The following is a 24,883-nucleotide window of genomic DNA, read 5'->3' on the forward strand; positions in this document are numbered from 1 at the left end:
AAACTGAGGATAGCGTGGAGTGACAGGGGTGCCCACCACCTCCGAGGTAGTGATGCTAAATGTGGCCAAGCATGTCTACTGCACCAGGTCTTCAGCTGTAATTCAGAAGAGAGCAGGTCTGGGCCTTGCAGCTTTCCACCAGGGGACACTCACCCACACGCCGTCCATGTCCTCAAGGTGCCTGATATATGATGGTAAGGGTAGAACAGAGGCAGGGATAGAAAGAAAGTGTAAAGGCCACAATAATAGAAGGGTAATTTCTAATAGGTGTGTAATTACAATAGGTAAATGGGTTTTGTGCGCTAGGGATTGGAAAACATAAGGCCCGTTTTCATAGCTAATGACATTTTTCCTAAGTCAACAGAACTTACGCTTATAAGAGTTTAGGTTGCTTTAAAGATGGGGAATTGTATGATTTTGGAAGTTTAATTTAATTTAGTTAATTAGGTACATGAACAGGAAAGAGTACTGCTTCCTGAGTAGATCGTCTACATCTGTGCAATATTAATTGTCATTCAAGAAAAAAAAAAGAGCTTATATTCATGTACACATACACAATTTGTGTTTAGATATTTAGATTAATGTCACTGAGGTGATTCAAATACATACCCAGCATACACCTAGGTATTTTGGTTTACTATTACCTGCTGACACCAGAAGTGGTTGAGGGGAATTGCTCCAGACACAGATTGCAAAATATTTAGGAAGCAAAATAAGTTTTGTCTGCTCATTCCTTCTCTACAGCTGATGAGTGTAGGTCACATAAGGACATAGAGGAATAAACTGGGAATTAGTCCCAGTTAATAAAACAATACATAAGCTCAAGCAGTTCCAAAACTAATTTCTTCCCAGTGAAAAGAAGTGGGAAATGTCTTTTATAATTTTCTATACTAGATCAAAGTTCGTTCTAGACTATTACAACTATGCTAATTCATTCTCTGAAGCAAGTTTAGAAGCATTCGTACTTAATGATAGCACAATAAAAATATTTTTGAGTGAACTGGTTTTGTACAATGATAATTTTAAGAGCTACAAGCTTGAATTTATTGTTCATTTTATCTAATCTGATTTTAGAAATTTATTTCTTTTTTTCCATCACAACTTTTTAAAATTATTGTATGAAGCGGTTATGCTTAAGTGCTCTATTTTCCTCACTTTTATATAAGAAGTAGGATTAATTCTTTTCCGTTCTGAGACATATCAAATCTAATTTTTACTTCCGTCAAAATGTCCTTTTTTTATGCTGGTGTCTGCCCACTTACTGTACTTGAATGCTTTGCATGCATTACATATCCAAATTAAACCATCTAAGTTTAAGTGTGCACTGGATATCAGAGCTCCCAGTTATAGAGCTGGAGATTGAGTCCATAACCCATGCATAGGGTTTTAGTGTCATTAAAGGCATCCCTGGGCACCCGAGACAATCTGCATGGGACTCACAGCCATGACACAGGACCTGCAAGACATTTGCAAGACATTCTGGAATGGCCAGAAGCTTAAAGAGGTCTATAAAAGTCTTAAGGCCAGGCATCTCCTGTGTACCTGAACATCTGTTTTCAGGCAATTAAATCAACTCCATCAGTTATTCTTTGTTCCAGGGACTGTATTGACTAGCTCTCCATTGACTTTTGGGAGCTTGGACACCTAAGGGTGAGATTCATCCATGTATGAATCATATGGATAACTGCTAGGTACCCAAAAAATCTGCACAAAACTTGTAGATAGGACATCTGTGCCTTTTGAAGCAGAGGCTGGAAGGTAGGCAGAACATCCTAGGCTGAGATGGCTACAGATGTTTGGGCAACAGGATTTTGTCCTGCCTTGCATAAAGAGAGCTAAATATAGGTGTCTTCATTTTGAACTGAGCCTCACCCTTATAGCTGCCTTGTTTGGATATGCATAATTCTGTGTGCTTTCTTCTGGGTAGTGTCATAGCTGCTCAGCCACTCGCTGTAGATCTTCTGCTACAACCAAGGTGAAGGGTCTTCTCACTGGGTTGACAGGATAGCAGTTGGGTTCTTGCTGTCACCATGAAGTTACATAGCAGACAGATGTTGTCTAAAGGCATGGATTTGACTTTTATTACACACAGAGGAGTTCTTAGTCTAAGCAGAAAGGTGCCTTTGAATTGCAGCATATTCTCTGCTGAGAAAGGGAAATTTGTCCATCTGTTTGTGGAGTCAGGAGGTACCAGGGACTTCATTGCTTGGCTTGAAATATTCAGAAAAAAGATCAATAGCTGAGTGGGGTCTTGGCTGAAAACATGCTTTGTTTTGGCGAACTCAAATTTTATAGATTGCAGTCAGTGTAGTGAAGCACGTGAAGGGTGTTCTTTTATTTTTAATGACTCTTTTTGATAATCAGGAACAAAGGACATATTTGTGTATATAACACTCCTAATCTTGTTAGGAAGTGACAAAAGATAGTGAGAAAGGGCAGAAGAATCTTCCTTATCTTAAGCTGCAAACACTCTTGCCTCCTCTGTGTAAATAGTAATGCCATAATATAATTGGTAGTCATTTGTTCATTGTGGTAATTTTCTCTTCTTAATTCTTCTAATTGGTGTGACTTTGCTACAGCCTTTCTGTGTTACTTACATTCTCAACTATATGCAGCTATCTAAGTGTGGAACACAAGCCAAAGCAGAGCTGGCGGTATGATCAGCTTAGTGCATCCTGGTTTATGTGGACCAGGTCAGAACTGTCGAGAATGTGGATTTAAAACTTTTACCTGCAGAAAATGCCTTTAGAATAGTTGCCTCATTTCCAGAAGTTGACGTGTTTCTGAGCAAGAAATGTGTTCTGTTATGTAGAAGAAATTGCTATAGAGCTGTTCCAGCAGCCAGGATCAGAAAGCTTGGCACAGGGAAGCGTAAGTCGTACCCCTCTGATCTGGCTAAGCCATTTTGGCTGGAGGGAAGATTCATTTTGGCAGAGAGCAAAGTAATATTTCCATTGTCGTTTTCCATTGCGATTAGGCGTGGCTTTGATAGCTAGCAGAGAAATCCAAGGGAAGGCCTTGAGTCTGTGCACTTCTGAGTTACTTTTAGAGCTCTTGCTTCGTAGCCAGTAGTATATAGTTCATATAAGCCATTTATCTGGGCCAATGTGACAGTATCTATGCTCTCACATGGAGGAGAAAAGCTTCACCTCATCTTTCTTCTGTGTCGGAAGCATCCATGGTATTTTAACAAGAAGGAATTTGGGATTCCTAAGAGTGGTCTTCCACTTCATTTCCACATGCTGGAAATGAATTGTAGACAAGCCTATGTTTTGTAAGAAAACAGAGAAAATAAATGCACAGTGCTAAAATTTTAGGTATAGTAGCCTCAATTTATGGCCCTAAAAATCTGTGTTTAGGCTTGTAACTGAGTAGACACAATGGTTCAAATGCTAACCTGGCTTGCTAGAGACTTATCTCCTTTGTCCTTTCCTCCAAACCACATCTCTGAGTCCAGCATTTCCTGAAGACTTTCAAGACTTCGGTTATCTTCACCCGCAAGCCTGACAAAAACAATTCATGAACAATCAGCTTCAGTCAGACACCCTGCAAAATAACGTATGTGCTGTAGTTACCCCATCCAGTTATCTATGTTATCGTTAACATTCCTGCTGTCATGTGTATTTCCCTTCAGTGCTTTTCAGTCGCTCTGGCATTTGTTTCTCTTTTGAACACAAACTCACCAATTTTCTGTCTTCTGATTGCTGGGTTTTGAGGTCATTTGCAAGAATCAGCCACACCTGTGTAGTTAGTGCCAGGTGTAGTCAGAAGGAGGAGTCAGTCTTTCTGGCTCTCGGCTGCCAAGCTTGTCATCCCAGCGCACGTCTTCGCTCTCTCAAGCAGACCTATAGACGGCAGCCAGGCCACCGACACTCGCACTGGTCCTCCTGTGAACCAGAATTGTTCCTCCATTACCGGGGCTGAGCTGCACCCAAAACTGCTGGCTGATGGTGGCCACTTGTGGCTTGCTTTTGCAGGAGAAGTGGTGAGGCCAGTTTGAAACACGAACTTTTTCCCACACATGCAGTTAAGGACATGCATTTAAAGAGGAAGACCAGATGATGGAGAGGATACAAAAATGTGCACAGCAGTTTTTTTACCAGTACCTAAGAAGCTAAAAAGCAAGAAGATTCCTAGTTACAGTTTTTGCTCCTCCTGTTTTGCTATTTTAAACGTAGTTGTATATTTCATGTGAATTGTTTAAACAGTTTGTGCTGCACTAGCCAAATGAACCAAGTTAATAAACTGACTCTGCATCAGGGGAAGGAAAAGTATTTCAAGCAAACAAACACTAGTCCATATTATAAAAGCATATTGCATGAGTTATAATGAATCATTCTATGCAGTGGAGCACACACAGAGCAAATTGCTTCCAGTAACATCCATCTGTAATGGGAAAAAGAAGCAACCCTTGTTACTGCATATTCATAGCATACAATGAAATGACCATGGGAAGGGGTAACATTCTTCGTTAATTTAAACAATGATGCAGTTATTGTGCAGTGACTTGCACTGCCTGATTTAAAATGCAAGAGCTTTTTAGAACCAAGAGGCTGCCTGCAATATTGCACCTTTTCTTTCCAAGCTGCAGTCTTCAAAAGTGACAGTCAGGATCAGACTGGAAACAGAATAAAAGTGTGACTGGGAGTTGGAGAGCTATCACTGAACAGACCTTGTTCCTACCATTATAAAGGAGGGAGCATTGTGTGCACCTCAGCAATATTTTGTCACATCTGGATGTTTTCTTCAGCTATTCCAAGGGATCAGAAGTGACAGAGAAACACTTCAGAGTAGGAGCTGACAAGATGCCATCTTTGAATCACACAGAGTGGCTCTGAAAGCTTTGTGCTGGTCACCACCCTCAGCAAAGCCAGATGATTCTCAGGGCTGCAGCAACACTTCCGGCACAGTTGGGTAGTTTGGGAACTGGAACCACCATTTGGAGGATGGCTGGGTCCAGCCTTACAGAATTCTCAGTTGGGTTCCAGAGAGTCCCCTAGTTGGTTGCTTTCAACCTTGGCTGCTCCCCAAGTCTTCCCTGTTACACTCCAGCAGAGTACTGGTGCCCAGGTGATCATCTGCTTCTGAGGATGATGGAAAGGGGAATGGGAATGCAATAGTGCTGGGGAGCTTGGCCCTTGTGTGTCTCTCCAGAGCAAAGCTCTGGCAAGATTTCCCTTGGGGAATAAAAATACTTCACCTGGGCTGTTTCCCCTTTTTGCTATGGGAGAGGTGCTAAGAATGAACTATGGAAGAAGAATGGCCTAGGAATGATGCTGTAGGTGAGAGGCAGAGCAACACGCTACCAGTAAGGATTCTCTAGCTTCTGAATCTGGAAGAAATCCTGGTACACAACACGACAAAGATTTCTCTACTTTGCTTTCTCTGCTAGCCCACTGTAGAAGCATGCTGTAAATTTAAGTAGTAACAGCAATGGTTATTTTTCTGCAGAACTTCTAGAAAAATGTCACCCTCCTAGGCATTTTGTGTTCTTCTTGTATAATGCAGGGAGGACTTTCTTTTTCTTGAAGTACAGGATTATTGTTTTTACAGATAATTAAAAATCTTTTACAAAGTACATAATTCCATGCTGAGGGGTGTAGAATAGCTATAAGGTAGGCTGATAGAGTTGGTATATTATCTAAAGAGCCATGCATAATGTCAGTTCAGTCCCATCTTTCTTCTCATTAAGTTGGTCAAGGAGATTTTCCTGGGAGTTTCAAAGAATGCAACAGCAAACGGTTAAATATTTGTAGTTGGGAATTTATCCCTTGTATCAGCTTTGGCACCAACAAAGTGGGATGTAGCAAACCTGACACCAATTTTATAAAAAGATTCAAGGAAATTGCAGGAAGTTTGTCATCTAGGCAAGGTAAGTTGGAAAAAAACATGAAAAAAGCATATACAATGTGATATATTGATAAATATGATAATATTTGGGGGTTTGTGTAAGTCATGTTTCTTTCAAAAGACACCTATGGTCTGTCACCCATAGCTACTGACTCAAAACAAGATTTCAACACACACACAGAAAATGGTTGTTCAATCCCTACAGTGTGAGTTTTCAGAGAGCTTTTGATACAACACTGTAGCAAAGGTTCCTTAAAAAAATGCCAGGGGGTAAAAAGGAAGGATTTTCATGGATTAAAAATTAATAAAAAGGGAAAACAATGGAAAAAATGGGACAAACAAAAGGAACAAACATCTCTCACAGCAGAAACATCCAAGGATATTTTCCTTCTTCAGACCATACAAGCAGGAATTAAGTCGGTAAGATCTCTTCTGCTTGGAAAGCTCTATGGTGGGACGGGGTAGGACAGAAACCAGTGCAGTCCTGCATGGTGCCAAGGGAGTGAAAGAGAAGGATGTGAGCGGGCAGGAGCCCTCCGGGGGCTGCTGGAGCCCCCGCGTGCGTGCAAGCGCTGGGCACTGCCCAGCTGGAGTGATGGAGCGCGGTCTGTCTGGGAATCGTGAAAGATCCGCCCAGACTGAGAAGTGTGTCTTTTGTGGGCTGTCCCTAAGAAACATGCTGAAAGGAAATATGTTTATTCTGTATTTGGTCTGGGATTTTGTTTGTTTATTATTCCCCTAGCGATGTGTAGACTTGGCTTTAGGGCTGACACAGAAATTTTAGAAGCAAATTTGAAAACTCACTAGGATCAAGAGTTTACCCTTGAATCTCTATCTGCTACAACGCCCTGTTTTTTACTTTGTAAAGACAAAATAACCAGAACAATTACATGCCTGGCTGGCAAACACCATGTGCGTCATGTTTCTTTTAAAAGGCACTTAGCATTTGCCTCCCATGCCTACTGTAAAACAGGAAAAACTGTTAACATTTAATAAATATTAAATCTTAAACAAGAACACGTACAAAGTAAAATAATGTCATTATACCCTTTGAATTTGCATTCTGTCTCTTCATCACTGTAGCACGAAAGAAAGAATAATGTGATAATTTGACTTTGAACAGGAAATTGCAAGTGTTAGGGAAGCAAATGTAGGTAATAACTATAAATGTTAACAGTTGATTTATTATTTGCTGTTAGTGGTCAAATAGTTAATACTCAATATAATTACTTCAATGAAAATGCTGATGTCAACTATACTTACTGTTGTATAGGATTTAATCCAAACCATCCGTTTTAATCCATTTGTATATACCCCGGGTTGATCTTTGCTCACAGTGTTTTTTTCTGGAAGTTAAAAGTAATTATTAAACGAATGGAAATTATTAGTGGCTCATGGTTTGGCAAGGAAAAGAAATGCCTTTTTAAGTTCTTAGTGTCTATTTTAGAGGGCTTCTACACCAGAAATGATTGAGGGTGGAGTGTATCACAGCAGTGTTTTCTGTCATAGCTATGTGTTGATATTTGGGGTTCATCCCAGTGAGGTGTTTGGAAGTCACTGGTCTGATCATTCTCCACCGCTTAATTTAGTCCATTTATTTCATAGGGCAAAGGAAATATGAGTGACTTACTAAAAAGGAGGTATAAAACACTGGTGGACAGTGTGGAAAGATGCTGGTGTCTGTACATAAACAACATAATTCATTTTCTAGTAAACTGTTTCATTCTCCAGTGTATTCTTCAGTAGATTTTTAGGGAATGTTTGGTCTTGCTAACTAGTTTAGCTAGCTTTGAATGTAACTGCCTTGTCTGTTTCAGTCAGAAATTGTCCTGTTCTCCAAGGATGCCTCCGCTTGGCTCCAGACCTCAGTTCTTCGTGCTGTGAAGATCTACCAAGCCACTTCACAGGAAAAACACTTGCATCTAGGGCAGCTCCACAAGTAATGAAAGGGATGTGAGATCAATAACTTATTATCTTTCCTTTCTGAGTCCATAGCTTTTGCACAATAGGAAGCTGTAGAGGTTAATCAGAAAAAGCCAAGGTATCTCCTGTTACTCTTGGCACGTGCCTTTCAACACTCCTAGGGCGGTTCAGAACTAAAAGTCCTGGCTGGATTATGCCATGCTTTACAGAGGCAGAAGGCAAGACTTTGCTCTTGAGAGGATACACTGGGAGGTCTTCAAGTTACCCAGCTGTCACAGCTGAGGCTGTTTAACCTCCCATTCCTGGCCAAGCCAGTTAAGTAGAGTTACATCCTTGTCTACAAAAACACTTGCAATAATATTGCAGAACCCTCCTGACCAAGACTTCATGTTAAGAGAAGTAGCAAAGACAAAAGGAGCAGAATTTAATGTGGTTGCCCAAAATGTCCATCTGCTATTATTTATTTTTCCAAAGCCATCAGTACTGCTCATTGTTTGAAGTAGGTTTTTCTCTGTCCTGCCCTTTCTTTCCTCCCCAAGTGAAGAAACATTTGTTTTTTACCAGGAGAAACATGCGTTACAGAACCTGGCACGTTTGCATGTGGTGCAATCTTGTGAGTGTTTTGTTGAGATAAGTGAGTGACAGCTTCCAGTTGGTGTTCTGCAGGAGGTGAGGGCCTCTTTCCAGAAGTACTGACCATCTCAAAATAAATATGTCCTCCTTGCCGAGGTCCCAGTCTGACATGTTATCTTATCCCCCCAGTACAGCGGGCTTGATATTCTGCGACACCAGTTTATCTAGCTAGTAGACTTAAGTAGCAGTTCTAGTTACAGGAGAGACTGTGCAAGGATTACATCTATGGGAGTTAGCTTTTGGTCTATGTTGTCCAACTTTGTAACAGAAGACTTGATTGTAAATTATTAAGTGCTGTTTTTCAGTTAGGAGATCTTGTTACCACTGGAATTCAACGGTTTTTTTCTTCCAATTTGTTGTCAGAAGTGCAATTTTTCTTAAGAGAGTGAGGCTCTGTTTTCTTCTTGTTTAGAGAAGTGTCAACAGTTAAAGTCTTGCTATTTAATTTCATTATATTCCCCTTGAAATCCCTTAAGAAACATGAGTTATGACCGTGACAGTGCTTTGCACTTCATGGGTTTTACATCTCAGCAACTTGCAAAGTTGTGTGAAATACAGTTTAGATCTCCAGTAATCCCAAGATACCTGTAGATATGCACTGGCTTTCTAGAAACAGCATTATTTTTCCCAAAGTCATAGCTCTCCCTGAAGGAAATAGAATATTAGACTTAGTATGTTGCTCTTAATCCTCTTTAAGAACAGAAGTGGGGACCAATAAAAGTGTTATATGGCTTACATTGATAGGACTCCTGGATTTAAAGAGAAATGGTCTCTGTATGTTGTTCTATTGCTTGTGGGAATCCCATCAATCACAGTTTAGGAAAAGCTGCTGCAGTCTTTTAACGAATTACTTTTAGACAAGCCCTGAATCCATCATATCTCTGCTCTAATAGAGGTAAGATGTCCTGACTTCTTATATAAGTAGGGAAGTCCCACAACATTTCCTGGTTGTTAACATAATACACCATAGCTTTTAAATGCAGCATTTTAGAAAGACACGTGATTTTTACAAAAATGCATAAGAAGAAGTCTTCTTCCTTTAAATGAGGGCAAGGCTTAGGTCATAGATAAGGAATAAAAATTGTTCCATATTTGGGATGGCTACGGGACAGACGCATCCCTCAGAGGAACAGAGCTGGCATACTCAAATCCTTGCAGCCCAATGTGTAGGAGGTGTTAGGAGAGCTGCTGTGCAGAACGCTTAGACTGCCCTGAGGTCCCAAGTGCTTATTTCAGTGCCAAGATGCGGGTGAGATTTGTTTTCCTGATAAAGCCTGCTTTTGGGGGTGGTTTTATTAGTAGGTTGTTCCCACACAATTAGTGTGAAATTGCCATTTTCATTTTTCTGTTGTTTTCTGGAGAGAATGTGCTCGTTAGCCGAGTTGTCACTAGCAGTCGTACCTGTCACAGTTCTCAGCAGAAAGGCAAAGGGGTGGCAATAACCCGAGCCTTTCAAATGAGCCTGATGCTCATTGTTGACAGGAATGGGTGAGTTTCCAAAGCCACTTACTTGTCCTAAAGTAGGTAAATTCCCTGTGACTCCAGGAAGAGTAATAGTTCTGTAATAACGACGTTGGTCTGAAACAAGCTTTCAGCATCTGGCTGTGCCACAGAAATTCCTCTGTGTCCTTAGCAAATTGATTAATGTCTTTGTCCCAGCTCCCCAGCTGTAAAGTGAGAAGGCACTTTAAGGATAAACTCCTTAATCGGTTTGAGTATATCAGATATTACGGTGATGAAATTGCTGAGGTTGTGCAATATCCTCTTGTCAACAGCATTGCATTTATTGTGCAGAGCAAAACGACAGAAAAATATATCTCTTCTTCCAGCGCTCACAAAGCTGGTGGGCTGCCTCCTCCACCGAGGCAGGGGAAGGTGGCTGTGGTGCTTGTCAGGAGGTAGGGGTCACCACCAGCAAGCAGAGAAAACACTCAAGTTTCCTCCAGCACATATTTGTTTTCTGCATAAATCTGCATACTTGCAGAAACTGTGCTTTTCTTCCAACAGGCAAGGACTTGTGCAAATGTGGGCCCATAGCTAATTGTTGCCATGGGAAACTCTGAAATGGCCACCCACACTTTCATGTCTGAATGGAGCCTGTGTTCAGATGTACTCTTCAGTCCATGTGTCAACATATGCACGTAGTGTGTACATATGTTTCTTCCCTGGTGTATCATGGACAAGTTGAGATATGAAAGGTTGCTTTTAATGTTAAAGATTTTTGGTAGTGCCAGCAGCACCTGGAACACGGTGTCTGTGAGGCTGCTCAAGTAGCTGAGATGCCCAGAGTACCGCTTGGTGTTGCTCAATTCATTGATGTGCTCTGAACATATAGAAAGGCACAGACAGTCCTAAGAAATTTTCACTTTTCTGTATTTAGTTGTTGCCCACTGTGACCCTGCAGCCCTTCTCCCCACAGAATAGTATGATCCAAAGATAAGCACGGAAATGCTGGAGCTTTTTGAAGAAGGAAGCATTTCGGTTTGATTTATGAACCTGTTTCCCCCTTTTCTTGTACTCAGAAAAGGCTGTGTTTTCCTATGTGAAGTTTTCTAAATCACTTCTCTCATGAGACATATATCTGATATAGAAAATCTCAGCTCAGATAACTGACGTTTGGAGAAGCTGTAAGTAACTCAGGTGCCCACAGGGGCAGGTAGTGACCAAGATGTCTCTGCTGGGACAGGAGAAGGGGTGCCACTGGTCCATGGTTTCTGCTAACCATGCTTGTAGAACTTGCTTTGTGCTAACCGTGCTTGTAGAAGGTACCCGTACAAGCAGGTGTTTGTATCAGTTCTAGATACGCTCTTTGACAGGTTAGATTTGCTTACTTTTAAGCTTCTAAATTTCTGAAAGCTTTTAGATATGCCATTGAAGGCAAGCTGCTTGCTAGCAAACTGCATTAGGAAATCACTAGGGTCAAGAAATGTTAATTGTTTCGCTCCTAGTGTGTCAGCAGAGCTGGGACTTCTCTAAGTGCAGCTGCACCACTGTCTTTTCAGAGAGGATCTGTGTGAAGCACATTAAAACATATTGATGAAATGTTGTGGAAAAGGCTGCATTGTCACTGGCTGAGCTGCACATTTGCTTTGGACCATGAATTTGGCACCGTTTAGTGAGACGAAAGAAACATCAGCACTAGAGTACAATGCTTGGCTTCCTCCCTGCCTTCAAAACAGTCTAACCTGCCAATTCCTTCTACGTACCCAAATACTGACTGGATTAATATAAAAGTCAATTGTAACATCATTTAGGACAACAAGCAAACACTTGTTCCTGTCTGGCACTTTTGTGTTGTGCGTGAGCACCTTTAGTACCAGCAGGTCCTTTCCTACATAAAGGATGAGCCACAGGTGTCACACCAGCATGGGCCTTACTGATCCCTTCAGTGTGTGATTTTGCAACTTCTACTAGGATCCTTGAGCTCCATTCCAACCTGGTGTTCTATGACTGAGGTTGTTCCGCTGCTCTCCTCCCTTTTTTGTTTTGAGGGGGCTTGTTTATTCTGAGAAGGTAGAGATTGTACATATTATTAATCTAATTTCATTACAATGGACGTACTAATATAGACTTGGATTTTCAAGGATGAGAAGGTGAATACAGATGACAATACTTGAGAAGTGGTAGACATCTAATTGTCATACTGTTTTTACGCTTATTTCCTTAAATTACAATTTTAATTTAAACTAGGAGATCTCACATCCAACTAAAATCCTTTACCTATCATTGAGAAAGTAACAGCTAATAATTGAAAGTGAAAGTAGCAAATTAAACATCTCCTTATATAGCTGCCTGTTGCACATTACCTCACTTTCTAGTCTGAGTAATTTACTAATGAATAAAAGACATTGCTAAGAGCATATGAATATAAAACTTGTTTATATATATATAAAGACAAAATTTTACTACTTTTAAATGGTCGGAAAGAATTTTAAGAATTAGTTAAACCAAATTACTTAAATGCAGGCAGGAGACACCTCAAGCTACAAAAGATTTTAATGATCCTACAAAGTATCTTTCTCAGTGAAATACCAATATTGCAGATTGAAAAGAAGAATAATTTTAATTGATTTTGCACCCTCAAGGTGGCTTGTCTAACTGTTATCTCTAATTTTGGTGTCTACCTTAATATTTTGTGTGTGGTACGTAGGTGACTTAAAATGTTTTTATAGATCTCTGAGTAGATTAATCTCCGGTTTCAGTTCCTTGGAATTACATAAAAGTACCCAGATATTTGTCATATTATAGTTGCAGTTGTAGAACTGTGGGCACAATGGGAGTTTCTAATGGACTGCATTTTTCTTTCACTTTGCAAAATACCTTACTGAAGAAGATGGATTCTTAGGAGTATGGTTTACTTTAAAGCATGAAATAAAATACATAAGAACATATTCTAGATGTCATATTTAATCCTTTTGCCCAACTTACCTTTTGAAACATGAAGAAAAATTTGAAATAAAACAAAGTTTTTTAAATAACTGCACTTAGTTATGTTTTCAACAACAAAATTTCGCTATTTAAAGGGTTTGCAAAGCAGTTGGTTTGAATTTTTTTTGTTGTAGCTTGTTCTGATTTTTTTTTTTCATCCATTACTGTGAACTTTAATCGTGTTAAGCTTAGCCCAAAGGTTTCCTGTGTTCCAGCTTTTTAAGCTGCCTAACCTGTGTAAATACATTAGGGCAGTTCTAAGCCATTAAAAACAAGAGGAGATGGATGTGTGCAAAGTTCAAATGTGTTCTGCTGGCTTTTATCATCAGTGTGAATCATGTTGGCCATTTAGATGCTTAAAATAGTTTGTTGTTCATAAAACAGCAAAATACAGCAAATGAAATCTCTCTAGAGGAGACAAGTATATATTGGGCATTTCAGTTTGGTGTTGTGGGAGGTTTCTTACTGGAAGGGGCTAGGGTTTTTTCCATCTGTGTGTTTTCGTTTGTATTTAAAATTATTTTTGGTGTACTTGAAATGGTGTGTGTTGAAAGCTGTGGAAACTGAAATCCTTCTTTCATCCTCAAAAATGAAATCGTATGGGAAGTTTAAAATCTATGCTTCCAGAACAGGGTTAGATCACAACAATTCCACACAACAGATTCAATCTTCCTGCTGAATTAGTTTCTCACCTCTTTCTGTTGTTTCCCAAGAACTCCAGCTTAATTTCACATTGCATGCAGAATCAGTGAATAAAAGTGTTTAGAAACTTATAAAGCCTCCAAAATTACATTTCTTGGGCCGGATACAGCCTCTCTGCACAGAGGCTGACAGCTCTTCCTTAAAACCAGCAGGCACAGTGAGCCAAACCAGCAAGGCCATGGGGGAGAGTACAACAGTTCAGAAAGTATAAAATCTAGTTGATTGATTGCGATGGATTAGATTTTACTATTTTTTTTTTTTTTCATCTTGAATTGTCATTAGTGTGCAGACGTAAAGCAGTAGGTATTTAAGAAGCAAGAGGGAATCCATCCAAAGGAAAAGTTAATCTGTTAGAGGTATAAGGGAGGCAGTACTTGCATGGACAAGCAGGCTAGGAAACTGAGAGCAGCAGCCGGTGGGGGGAGGTGGCATTTGTGCCAGGACCTGTTCTTTTCTACATATTCATAAACGACTCTGCAAAGGAGGCGACTGCTGAGGTTTGCAAAACAAGAAGTTTTGCTAAGCCATGAAGGGCCAAGCTGAAGAGCTGCAGAAAGTCCTTACAAGGCAAGCGCCTGGGTAATAAAGCAGCAAATGATACTCAGTGTAGATAAATGCAGAACGATGCTTGTAAGCAGAATATAACCCTAATGTGGCACATAAATTCATGAGCTCCAAACATTATGACTCAGAGCTGGGATTTGGGTCAGCTCCTCGCTCGTCCCAGCTCCGCTCATCCCCACCCCAGAAACGTGCAGCAGAGCTGGAAGAATGCAGAGAAGGGCCAACAAGGATGAGCAAAGCTCTGGAACAGAGTCTGTGGGAGGTCTTCCTCAGTGTGGCCTTCCCCAAGCTATTATTCCTCGGATGCCCCTAAAATCGATGTCCTGAGATGAAGACCCAGCAGCCTCACCGGCAAAGGTGTCTCTCATGCCCACTGTGGCAGACTGCAGCTGGGACCTCGGGTGCAGATACGGTCTGATGGCAGTGAACAGTTGCATCAAGCCATGCCCTGGAGGGAGGAAGCCTGCTGGCATCGCTAATTTTACATTGTGACCCAGTGTGTGCACAATAGTGAAAGTGATTCTGGTTGGGTCTACTCTATTTTATACTCATTATTGCATCTGATACAAGGTTTCTTGAGGAGTAATAGAAACATAGCGCAGAATTAGGGCAGCTGCTGTGTTGGTATGTCCTCCTGCATTCTGGTATTTGTGCTATTTCCACAGAAAATACTGGAAATAGTCAAGTCTCTAGTCAGCTTGAGGGAGTCCTTGGCTCCTTTTCTGCTTTTGGTATGAAATGAGTACCATTCCAGTTAGAGTAAAAAAAAGAAAATAATAAAAAATAAAAAATTAAAAAATTAAAAAAAAAAAAAAGACCAGGGGAAAAAACACCAGAAGAAAAACTTCAGAACATTTCAGAACAAGGTTGGGCAGCACTCAACGTCTCTTCTGGTAGTTCCTTCTGCAGCCAGGTTTTTCCAGCTGAGGAGGCTTTATCCCTCCTCAGGAACTGCAGCCACGTCCAAGAACACAGGCTCTTGGCAGCGAGTGGGTGCCATCTGATGTAGCTGGAGAACTGAAAATAACTGTTCTAAGGGAAAAAACTTCAGGCATAAAAGACCTCAGGCATAGCTATCTAATGTTTTTAGGTTTTAGTGTACTTTGTGTAATTAGAGAATTGGAGGTTAAGGGTGGGGTTTTGTGTTGGTTTTTTTCTCTTTCCTCTCAAAACTAAGCACCTGAACAGTTTACCCACAAAGATAATACAGGACATGATGAATTGTCTCAAACCTGCTGTCCCCTGTGAAATCCAAATTCTGTCTTGGCTTTTTTGAATTATGTGGAAAAAACTCAGTCATTGAAGTTTTTGTTATATACTTTTTCATAAATGCAGTTGGCTTATTTTCCAATTTCTTCCTTTGTGTTAAAGGCAAAATTGCACAGCTAACCATGATGTTGGATAAATATTTATCAATAACACCTTAGCACATTTGGTGAAAAAAAATAAAGTAAAATTGTGGGCTTTGGATCACCACATTGTTTTAACAGGGTGAGATGCTTTCAAGTAATTGTTAGCAGTGCCCATTAATTTAAAGGAATCTCACCAGCCACAGCTGTGGGAGGATTATGGCCTGGTCACCCATTCAAGGCAAGATGCAATGTAATTTAAAAACAAAAAATCCCTACCTATACTAGTGTTATAATTTGATCAAAAATAAGTGAAGTAGTTTAGTAGTAGTGGTAGTATAGTGTGTTATGGTAAATCATCTTTAGAAAGCTCTTGGTGTCTTCATATACAGTGCAGGCTTAGTAGTCAAACCGTATGTATATAGAGTTAAAAATGACCCTGGTGTATGCTTCTTATAGAGGACCTTGCCTTTGAGAATATCAAAATACTTAATAGAGATTTAATATAGAAACACAACATGTTTAATAAGTATTATTTTCATTTAACTGCTGAGGGAAACCGAGATACAGAGAAGCAATAATTCTGCAGAAATCTTAAGGGGAATGCGATGGTTGAGAATGTGGTGGCTTGGCAGAGAGCAAAACTAAAATCCTCATAGAGGCACAGGTTTCTCATTTTACTGCGGCTTGCATTTTGCTATTATGTTAGTAATAAAGGTGATGCTTTTAAAGTATGCACTATAGATTATGATCCAGTAATTCTGCAAACAATCTTTTCAGTTACTAGAAGGGAAGATCAATAGATCCTTGTGTACACAAATCAAATCCAGTGTTTTGGGAAGGAGTGGAAGAAAATCTCTTTTGTGCTTGTTTTTATTTTGTGTTTTACTTAACTTCAGATACCATTACCCTCACTGAAAGCATGAAGTAGAGAGATTGTGTTTGTGGTGCTTATGTCACTCTTCAGATTTTATTAGCTCTTTGTCCGTTGAGATCAAAAATTCCTGGCAAGTAACATCTTGACAGTTCCACTTATTTACCATATATAATTTATGAGGAAATTTTGGCTTTTCTGGAACAGAGAGATGTGTTTATGGACTAATATGAAGGTTGTCTAAAACCTGAAGAAAATAAGCAAAATATGCAAAGAAAAAAGTGATACAGTAAGGATCGTGCTGTTTAACAACGGTGAATTCATGAAGGTGTGCTCTCTACAGATCCTCACACCAGGGTGCTTTTTGAAAGATTGTTCAGTGCCACATGAGAGAGGAGAAAACAGAAAAGGAGACGAGGTGGAGGATGATGGGTGAGATTAAAGGTTAACCACACAGTGGACCGCACTATCGAGATCTTTGTAAGCAGGTCAAGGAAGGAGATCGTTCCCCTCTGTTCCACACTGGTGTGTTGGGCCTGGTTTTCTTATGGTGTGGGACATCCCAGCAGAAGACATAACCACAGACCAGGATCCAGTGATGACCACTATGTGGATGGAGGGCTGGAGCTATTGATGTAGAGGAGGCTAAAGAAACAGGGCTTGTTTAACCTGAAGAAGGGGGATTAGGTTTGTTTTCTGTGATCATCAGTAAAGCACAGGCAGGCAGGTGTAAGGTGGACCCAGATTCCTCTCAGAAGTACGCACAGAAGAACAAGGGGCAGTGGTCACAAGGTGCAACAGCAAACATCCACTTGGACATAAGGAGAAAATTCTTCCCCAGCAAGTGGCTGAGCGCTGCAGCATGCTAGAGAGGCTCCAGGAGCCCTGTCTTTGGAGATACTCAGGATGGGCTTGGGCAAGGGCCTTAGCAGCATGATCTAACTTTGAAGTTGGTCTTGCTTTGAAGCTAGAGAGTCACAAAAGAAACTTTTCATTTAAATTATTCTGTGCTTGTGTGATCCCAGACGGGCTGAGATGGTGGGTGGTCAGAGGTGACCTCTGTTGAGGACCTGATACCTGACCATTTCATAAAGAGAGGGCAAGCCCTCTGTGTAAGGTGGAGTTGTATATAGATATGCCCACAGAGGCTGCAAGACTCTTTTAGTGATTGTAATGACAATTACATCATCTGATATGTATTAAATTGAAAGGTAGGAACAGCATATCTGTATTCTGAATGAACAACATTCAGAGTTTACTGATTTTTCAATTGCATTAATATTTAAATACTTGTAGAAACAAATTTTCACAAGTGCTCTTTACTGCAGTTTGCAGTCCTATAAAGGTAATTTATTAATCTCTGACAGAACATCTGCATTTCAAAGGACTAAGTATGGCTGTTAGGCCCTAATTTCATTCTAGAAGGAGCTGAGAACCTTTTGCACCCAACAACATTTAAAATTAAAGGCTCTTCTTGGTTTTATTTTACTGCATGGGGAAAACCGCCAGGATTGTTAAGTGTTTCAGGGAAGCTAACACTAGAAAACGTTAAGCTGTGTTGAAGGACACCAGTTCTACCAGACCCATGGCTCTGAGCACGCGCTGAGCAAAACATGGAAATGCAAACAAAGAAAATACTGGAAGACCAGAGCAATTAAAAAAAGTTAATTGAGTATGAAACTTTTCTGGAAAAAGGAGGGATAAATGAAGAAGGCTGATAATACTTCTCCCTGCAAATGAATACAAAATAGGTTCCAGCAAGAAGTATTTTAGGCTTTTTCTTTTCTAGTGAAAAAAAGGAATTTGTAGCAACTACGTATTTTTAACATGAAACAATGTGACAATAAGTCAGGCAGTATTTTTAGTTGATCAACATCCAAAGCTCTATATATGAACTCCGTATGTACCACAGTCAGCATAGGAACCCATTCCTATGCTTTGGAAATGTGGATTGCGAGACATAAAATGTATTAATGTTTTGAGTTAGTTTTCCTCCAGAAACAAGCAAACAAACTCCTTTCGTATTTAGGAAATAGTAAGTTTCTCACCACACTTAAGTTTGTGATTTGACCTTTCTATCTGCAGTCACAAGATGGACAGTACTGTTTATGCTTTGTAGAATGATTAAGGATCTTTATTAAGATGATTCCCTAAAAAGTGGACATACTCCACTCTGAAAGCAAATCATGGCTTAAGTCCATCAGGCTCATGGTGCCTTGACATGGTCTTATCAGCAGACGAAACTGGAATCTACATGCAGTGTTGTTGTGGAATTGGAGATGTTTGTTTCTAAGTCAGAACAGTGAGCCCTAACTCTGCCTGTCATAACTAATTGTTGATTTATAACATTCATCCTGGACGGGGTAAGCTGTTCCATTTCTCAACAGGACTTAGAGTTGTCATAATTGTGGCCTTTCCTTTTTAATGAGTGGCACCATTTTTACTGACAGCGTCACAAGCATTTCAAGTAATGTTTTCCAGATTTGTTTTCTTTTGTGAGGAATTGTAAGATATTCCAGTGAGATAGTAAAATTTACTGTTGGAAACACTCTTGGTGGGTTTAGAGATGTGCAACTATCATTTTCCTAGTCTTACTGCCAGATGTCTAAGAAGCCTGTTTCCAAATGTTATTATGGTGAAAAACCTGCAGTGAATCAGCAAAATTTTGTGCATTGTTCTAGAAATACCCATTTTCTAGCTCTGTTGTGAACTATGTAAACTCTTTGGAATAAGACAAAAAGAAGACTAGTGTACGGAAGATTAGGAAAAATTAAACTTCATTTGGCCACTAGATGGAAACAGAAGCAGCAAGTGTGTATATGTGTGTGTTAACTATGTGTTTTTTGCATATTCACCTGAATATTTTAATCTCTTGTCTTCACATGAATATATAGAGAGTACAGAAAGTATTTTTTACTATCGCAGTTCAAGTCAAGAATGAACTGGACAGCAGAGTATGGTTGGAGTAGACTAAAATGCATAAAGGAGAGCTGAAGTAAGAATGGGAAGGGTAACAATACCAATGCGAGGGAAATCAAACTCAGGGAAGCTCTAAAAAATGCTGTATACTATGAAAGCCACATAATCCTGGCTCATCAAGGGAGGCAGAGTCTGTAATATTGTCTTATCTCTTTTTCTTTAGAGTTTACCAATTTTGTGTTCCTTTGCAGCAGCAGGGAAGAAATAATTTTGTGTCTTTGAACGTGTCTGAAGTGGTTTTCTGTGAGGAAGCCTTGCTTCTGAAAAGCCCCAGAAGTTCTCGCCACATCTCCAAATACTACTGTTTTCATCCAAAGTTGAATCTCTGAACCCTGTATAATTAAACTGAAGAACCACAGCCTGCTTGGTTAACAGTTAAGCAGCTCTTCCACGTGGTCCCTATTGAGTCATGGAATTTTTTGCTCACAGGATAATTTAAATCAGAAGAAAACTCTTCAGGTCTCTAGACCAACCACCTACTGAAAGCAGGGCTGATTTTGAAGTTAGATCAGGTTGCTCAGGGCTTTATCAAGTTTTGAATGTCTCCAACAATAGAGACTCCACAAACTCTCTGGCAAACCTGTTGCTGTCCTTGACCACCCTCACTGTGGGGAAAAAAACCCCAATCTTTGTATCTAACCAGAATTTCCCTTACAGCAACTTCTGTTCTATCCACCAGTTCGAAAACTCTCATGTTCTCCATCGCTGAAGCTGCCGTAGATCTTCACATTTCCTACCAGCTCTTCCATAATTACAGGTCCAGCAAAGCATTGCGTTCAGTTGGCCTGTCCAGTGTCTGCAGTAAAAAATTGTCACCAAGGTACTCAAATAACCAGAATTTTGAAAGTTCATCTTCCTTACCTAACATTTTTGGGGAGATTTTAGACATCTGTAGCTAGAAATGCTTTAGAAGGTGGATTGACAGTAAGACAAGAATGACAGGTGCGCTTCAACCGTGATTCAGCTCATGCTAAAGTAGACAGATGTCCATACAATGTTAGATGAATTGCATCTTTTTCTTTCCACTGATTTTAAAGGCTGCTGACTGTAGTATCTACATCATGGATGTCTATAATTAAATTAATCTCATCTTTGCTGACTGTCGCACAGATGACTACATCTTTCTGTTGCTTGTGGATATTGAAATCCATTCTGCAAGAGAGGGTACGAACTTACTGAATAAGACAGATTCTATATTTTGAAGTACCTATCCTTTAGGGGAATGTTATTGTGGCATTCACAGCACCATATTTACTGATTTGACATTCACAGGAATGTACTTTAATTTAGCACAACACTTATTGGCACTAAATATCCTGTTCCTTCGCTCTGAAATGTTTGCAAGGCCTTTTGAATTAATGTAAGTTATAACGGCTTTCTATTCTGTTGTGCACATTTGCTGACTTGTTGATAACCTTGTCTGCTGTTTCTGTTCCACAGTGACATACTATACTAATTTTTTGTCTGGATTAGGCAGTATGAATTTGTTCTTCAGTCTGTGCAAGCTGAGACACAGTTTTCACAACTGTTGATAGAAAAGGTCCATCGTGGACAGGTACGTGGAAAAATGCCAATCTGACTGGGAGTTCAAAGGAAAGCAAAAGAAATCACTTTCTGGCATCTTGGCAAGAAACGTGAATCTGTTTGGACAGATACGCTGGCCTTCTGTAGAAGGTTCACAGGTTCTTTTGTTTCTCTTTCGGTGTGTATAAAAATTAATGGAAATGGAGTGAAAAGGTGTTTTTAGCTTGCAGGCTCCCTTTCCCTGCCAAAGAGCCTCATTCTCAAACCAGGCTAAATATCCCTCCCTAATTAGTAGCAGATGCAGCAGTACGTGCACAAGCGTGTGTCAAGAGGACATTTGGAAATCATAGCAGAAGGTACTGTGCCAGATAGGAAAGGAATATGTGAAGCTGAAGCAGGGAGTTGTTAGGAGAGTTCAACAGTTGTTTTGTAAAGATAGGGAGGGAAACGAGACAGCTGTTACGGAATTTTAGGTAATGCTGCAAATCAAGCACATGACACCGTCTTCTCCTCAGTAGCCGTCTTCATCTGTTATTTAGATATGTCAGAAATGCATAGGAGTTAGAAGAGACACCTTCATAACTGATCTTCAAAAATATGTTTAAAGCATTTGCAGATTTTCCTTCTGTCCCCAAATCCAGAAGCTTTTTAGCAGGGTAATGTCCACATTTTCATCTCCCATTCTTTTTCTTTTCTACATTTTTGTGTAAAAGAGGCAGAACAACTGCAAGATATTAATGACTGTACCAAGACAGACAGAAAAACTTACTACTACAAAGAACATAGAGGCAGACAAATTTAAGAGAAAATAATTTTCTATCACCTGTTTTAGCAGTGCTGCTACTATACTGTTATTATTTTTATTACTTCTAATTATGTTAAAAATACAGCAATAGACAGTATATGTTTAATTGCAATTGTTGTTGAGCCCTTACATGTACTTGCACCAATTTCAACATACTTAGCCCCCAATTTTAAATACATCATAATGCTAGTTCTCAAAAGTATTTTTTTGTTCAGGTGTCTTTTACTATCATTTTAGAATAGTACCACCCATAAAGTCTTAGCTACACTGCAAGGTTTCTGTCAGTCTCGCTCAACACCATGACTACAGTCCTTTACCTACTGTATAGGCAGTGATTTACAAATACTGTTTTCAGTGCATTTTTCTTACCAGCCTTTTTAGCCTAGTCCAAAATAGTTTAATTTTATCTGAAAAAGAGATTAAAAATGTATTTTTAAATACAGTTGGAGAAGTAGGATCAATCTTATGGGTCATGAATGAACATCGGAGTGCAGAGCCTTCAACGGCCACTTGACCCACAACGGCATGACCAATTGGGTAGAGTGGCACTTCTGGTCTCATGTGGATAAGTAGCATCAAGCAGTGTTGATGCAGCTCTTCTGTCTGCTTCTCCTTCTGAAGTGCTCTGTGGAGGAAGGATGCTTCCAGGAAACCTGGCCTTGCATTTCCCCAGAGCCACTAACGCAGTTTTTGGTGTTAGGAGTGAGGTTTGCAGCCCTGCTACTTGCAGTGGCAGGCATTGTCAAAGATAGATCATTTTTATTCTCCTTTGGGAATATCATAACTGCTGCCACATGGTCCCTGCTTTCCCCATTGTTTCTCTGCATAATGAAAAGAGAGGACACAGGCTTCACGAGGGCAAGGAGAACTCAACTGTGGCCTGGCAAATCCATAAAAGGAGGGCCACGAAATAATGCCACAGGATAAGGTTACTGCCCTCAGTATGCTGGAGGAGTTCTCGTCAGTTGCTGTTTCCCAAGGAGGGGCTGGATAATTTGGAGAGCTTCTCTGTAGACCCAGGTTCAAACAAACTGTCCAGCATTTAGTCACAAGGAGGATTTCCAGTTCCAAAGAGTAGAAGGTGACTGATGAGGCTTTCTTTTCTGAAATAGTTTTCAGAAGCATATCAAAATCATCTCAGTTCACAGAAACATGTAGCTTTGCTATAAGTGGAATATTCTAACAGAACGAAATTGCAACTGAAAATTTGTAACCTGTATTTACACCAAATGTGCTTTCAGTTATTTCTTTTTAGAGTTACCAAACTCCTCAGGACATTTTCTACCTAATATTTATATTCTTACATAAGCTTTATTTTTTAACCTTATTGTATAACATGCCTGCAGAAACTGCCCTGTACTCGGCTGTAATTACTGCCCTGATCTACTACTTTGCTAGCAGTCGTTTTCTTTAATGAATCATGAAGGGCCTGTAAAATGTATTCATAATATTTATTTTACTGTTGGTAAGTCAGTGTGATCTTGCGGGATTGTGCAATCTAGAGAGCTTTATAAATACTTACAAATACTGCTGACAAGCTGGAGGCAGTCCAGTGGAGGGCTGCTAGGATGGATAGAGGGCAGGAGCACATGGTAGACAAGGGGAAGCTGAAGAAAGTGGGTGTATTTTCCATTACCTACAGGAGCTTTTATGGAGAAGGCAGTTTCTTCTGAGAGATACACGTGAAGTAGCAAGGGGGCATGGTCACAAACTGCAACAGAAGATGACCTGTTTGAGCACAAGGGAAAAACTCTTTCCCTGCGAGTGGAGCAGGGTTTGCTGGAGAGACAGGATCTCCGTCTTTGGTGATACTTGAAGCAGGACAGAGCAAAGCCCTCAGCAGCCTCACCTAACTTCGAAGATGGCCTTGCTTTGATGATGTGATTGGCCTAGATGACCCCCAGAGGTCCCTCCTAACCTAAATTTTTCTGTCATTCGCAAAAATAAATTCATCATAAATAAGCACAACTTTGTGTGCTCCTCTGCACTTCCAAGCTCGCTGATGGTAGAATGACTATAGGCAGTGTTGCTAACACTTTATGTCATTGCAAATGCCTGAGTCCTCCTACTGAAATGTTCCCAGTTGCCTGTAGCTCACCGGGGAACGGTCTTTTACTGTGCTTGTGAAAATGTGCTCAGGTTTCGGTACTCCCACAAGAATTCTCGGTGTGTGTGTGCTCAGTAGAAACTTGCTTGCGCTTAGTAACTAAAATCTCCAAGGACCCTGACATCACAGTTTGCTGAGGCTCTCCCAGCAATTAGTTCTGACGAGCCTGCATGTGCTGCCGGCGGAGGATGTCTGAGCACGCTCTGTCCCAGGGCTGCAGAGACGAAGCAGAGCTTCTCTGAGCGGCCAGGGCCAGCTGCTGCGGGCTGGGACCTGGCCAAGCCCCGGAAAGGAGAGCAGGAAGCCTCTCTCTTGTGTGCGTTCAGTGACCCCCTTGTTGGTGCCAAGGCTGTGTGGAGGAGGGAATAGGCTCAAATTTAGTGGGGACAAGAACTAAACTGGGGGAAAGGGTTATGGGCAACGGTTGTATTTATGCAGCTGTGTAGATGGGAGCTGAAGGAGTTCTCAGTGGCCCCGAAGATGCCTGTCTGCGTTACTTAGCTGCTTGCATGCCTTTGGGGCTCCTTCCCGCAGCGTCCCTATCCATATTCCAGGAGAAGCTTCCTTAAAGTATTGAAATTTTGTTTGGATAGTCCTTTAGAATAAGTTTACCTGCCGTGCAGTTGGATCCAGCTCTTTGTACAGTTTCTACCTATGTTATCTGCTGCTGGCTTGTTAACATCATGCAGATACTCCCTCAAGGTGATCTGGCATTGCCTAACTTCAGGGATAAAAAGAGATAAGAAGCAGCCAGGGTCCGTGTTTGGCTGACAGCCTGCATCCAGGGGTGTGCTGCAGCAGGTGTGATGGACATGCAGCCAAGGAGCTAGGTTGGACTGGTTTAGACAGGGTGGAAGAGAAGGCACCTGTAGAGCAGCTTGCTGTGTGTTGGAGGACCACTGTGGCAAGCAAAGACAAGACTAGGGCTGTCTGAATAGAGAAAGCATGACTGAGCACAAGAGCTTGAAGACTGGATCCTGTGATGAGGACAGGAAGTCAGAGGCAAATGACAGGTTTGTGATCCCAAGACACAAGGGATGACACTGGCAGAGAAATGCACAGAAAAGCTCTGCGTAAGCCCTACAGCCTGAATAGAACTGGATTTCTTCGTCTCATCGCTCTGCTGCTTCACAGCAAAGGGATTC

At 40.7% G+C, this 24,883-nt stretch overlaps 1 protein-coding gene across 1 annotated transcript in view; it reads left to right on the forward strand.

The window, feature by feature from the left end:
- GHR (growth hormone receptor) overlaps positions 1-24,883 on the forward strand; it is an 84,853-nt gene that overhangs the window by 20,159 nt on the left and 39,811 nt on the right. The window lies entirely within an intron of this gene.

The sequence above is a fragment of the Numenius arquata genome, chromosome Z (assembly GCF_964106895.1).
Source record: "Numenius arquata chromosome Z, bNumArq3.hap1.1, whole genome shotgun sequence".
NCBI classification, from domain to species: Eukaryota; Metazoa; Chordata; class Aves; order Charadriiformes; family Scolopacidae; genus Numenius; species Numenius arquata.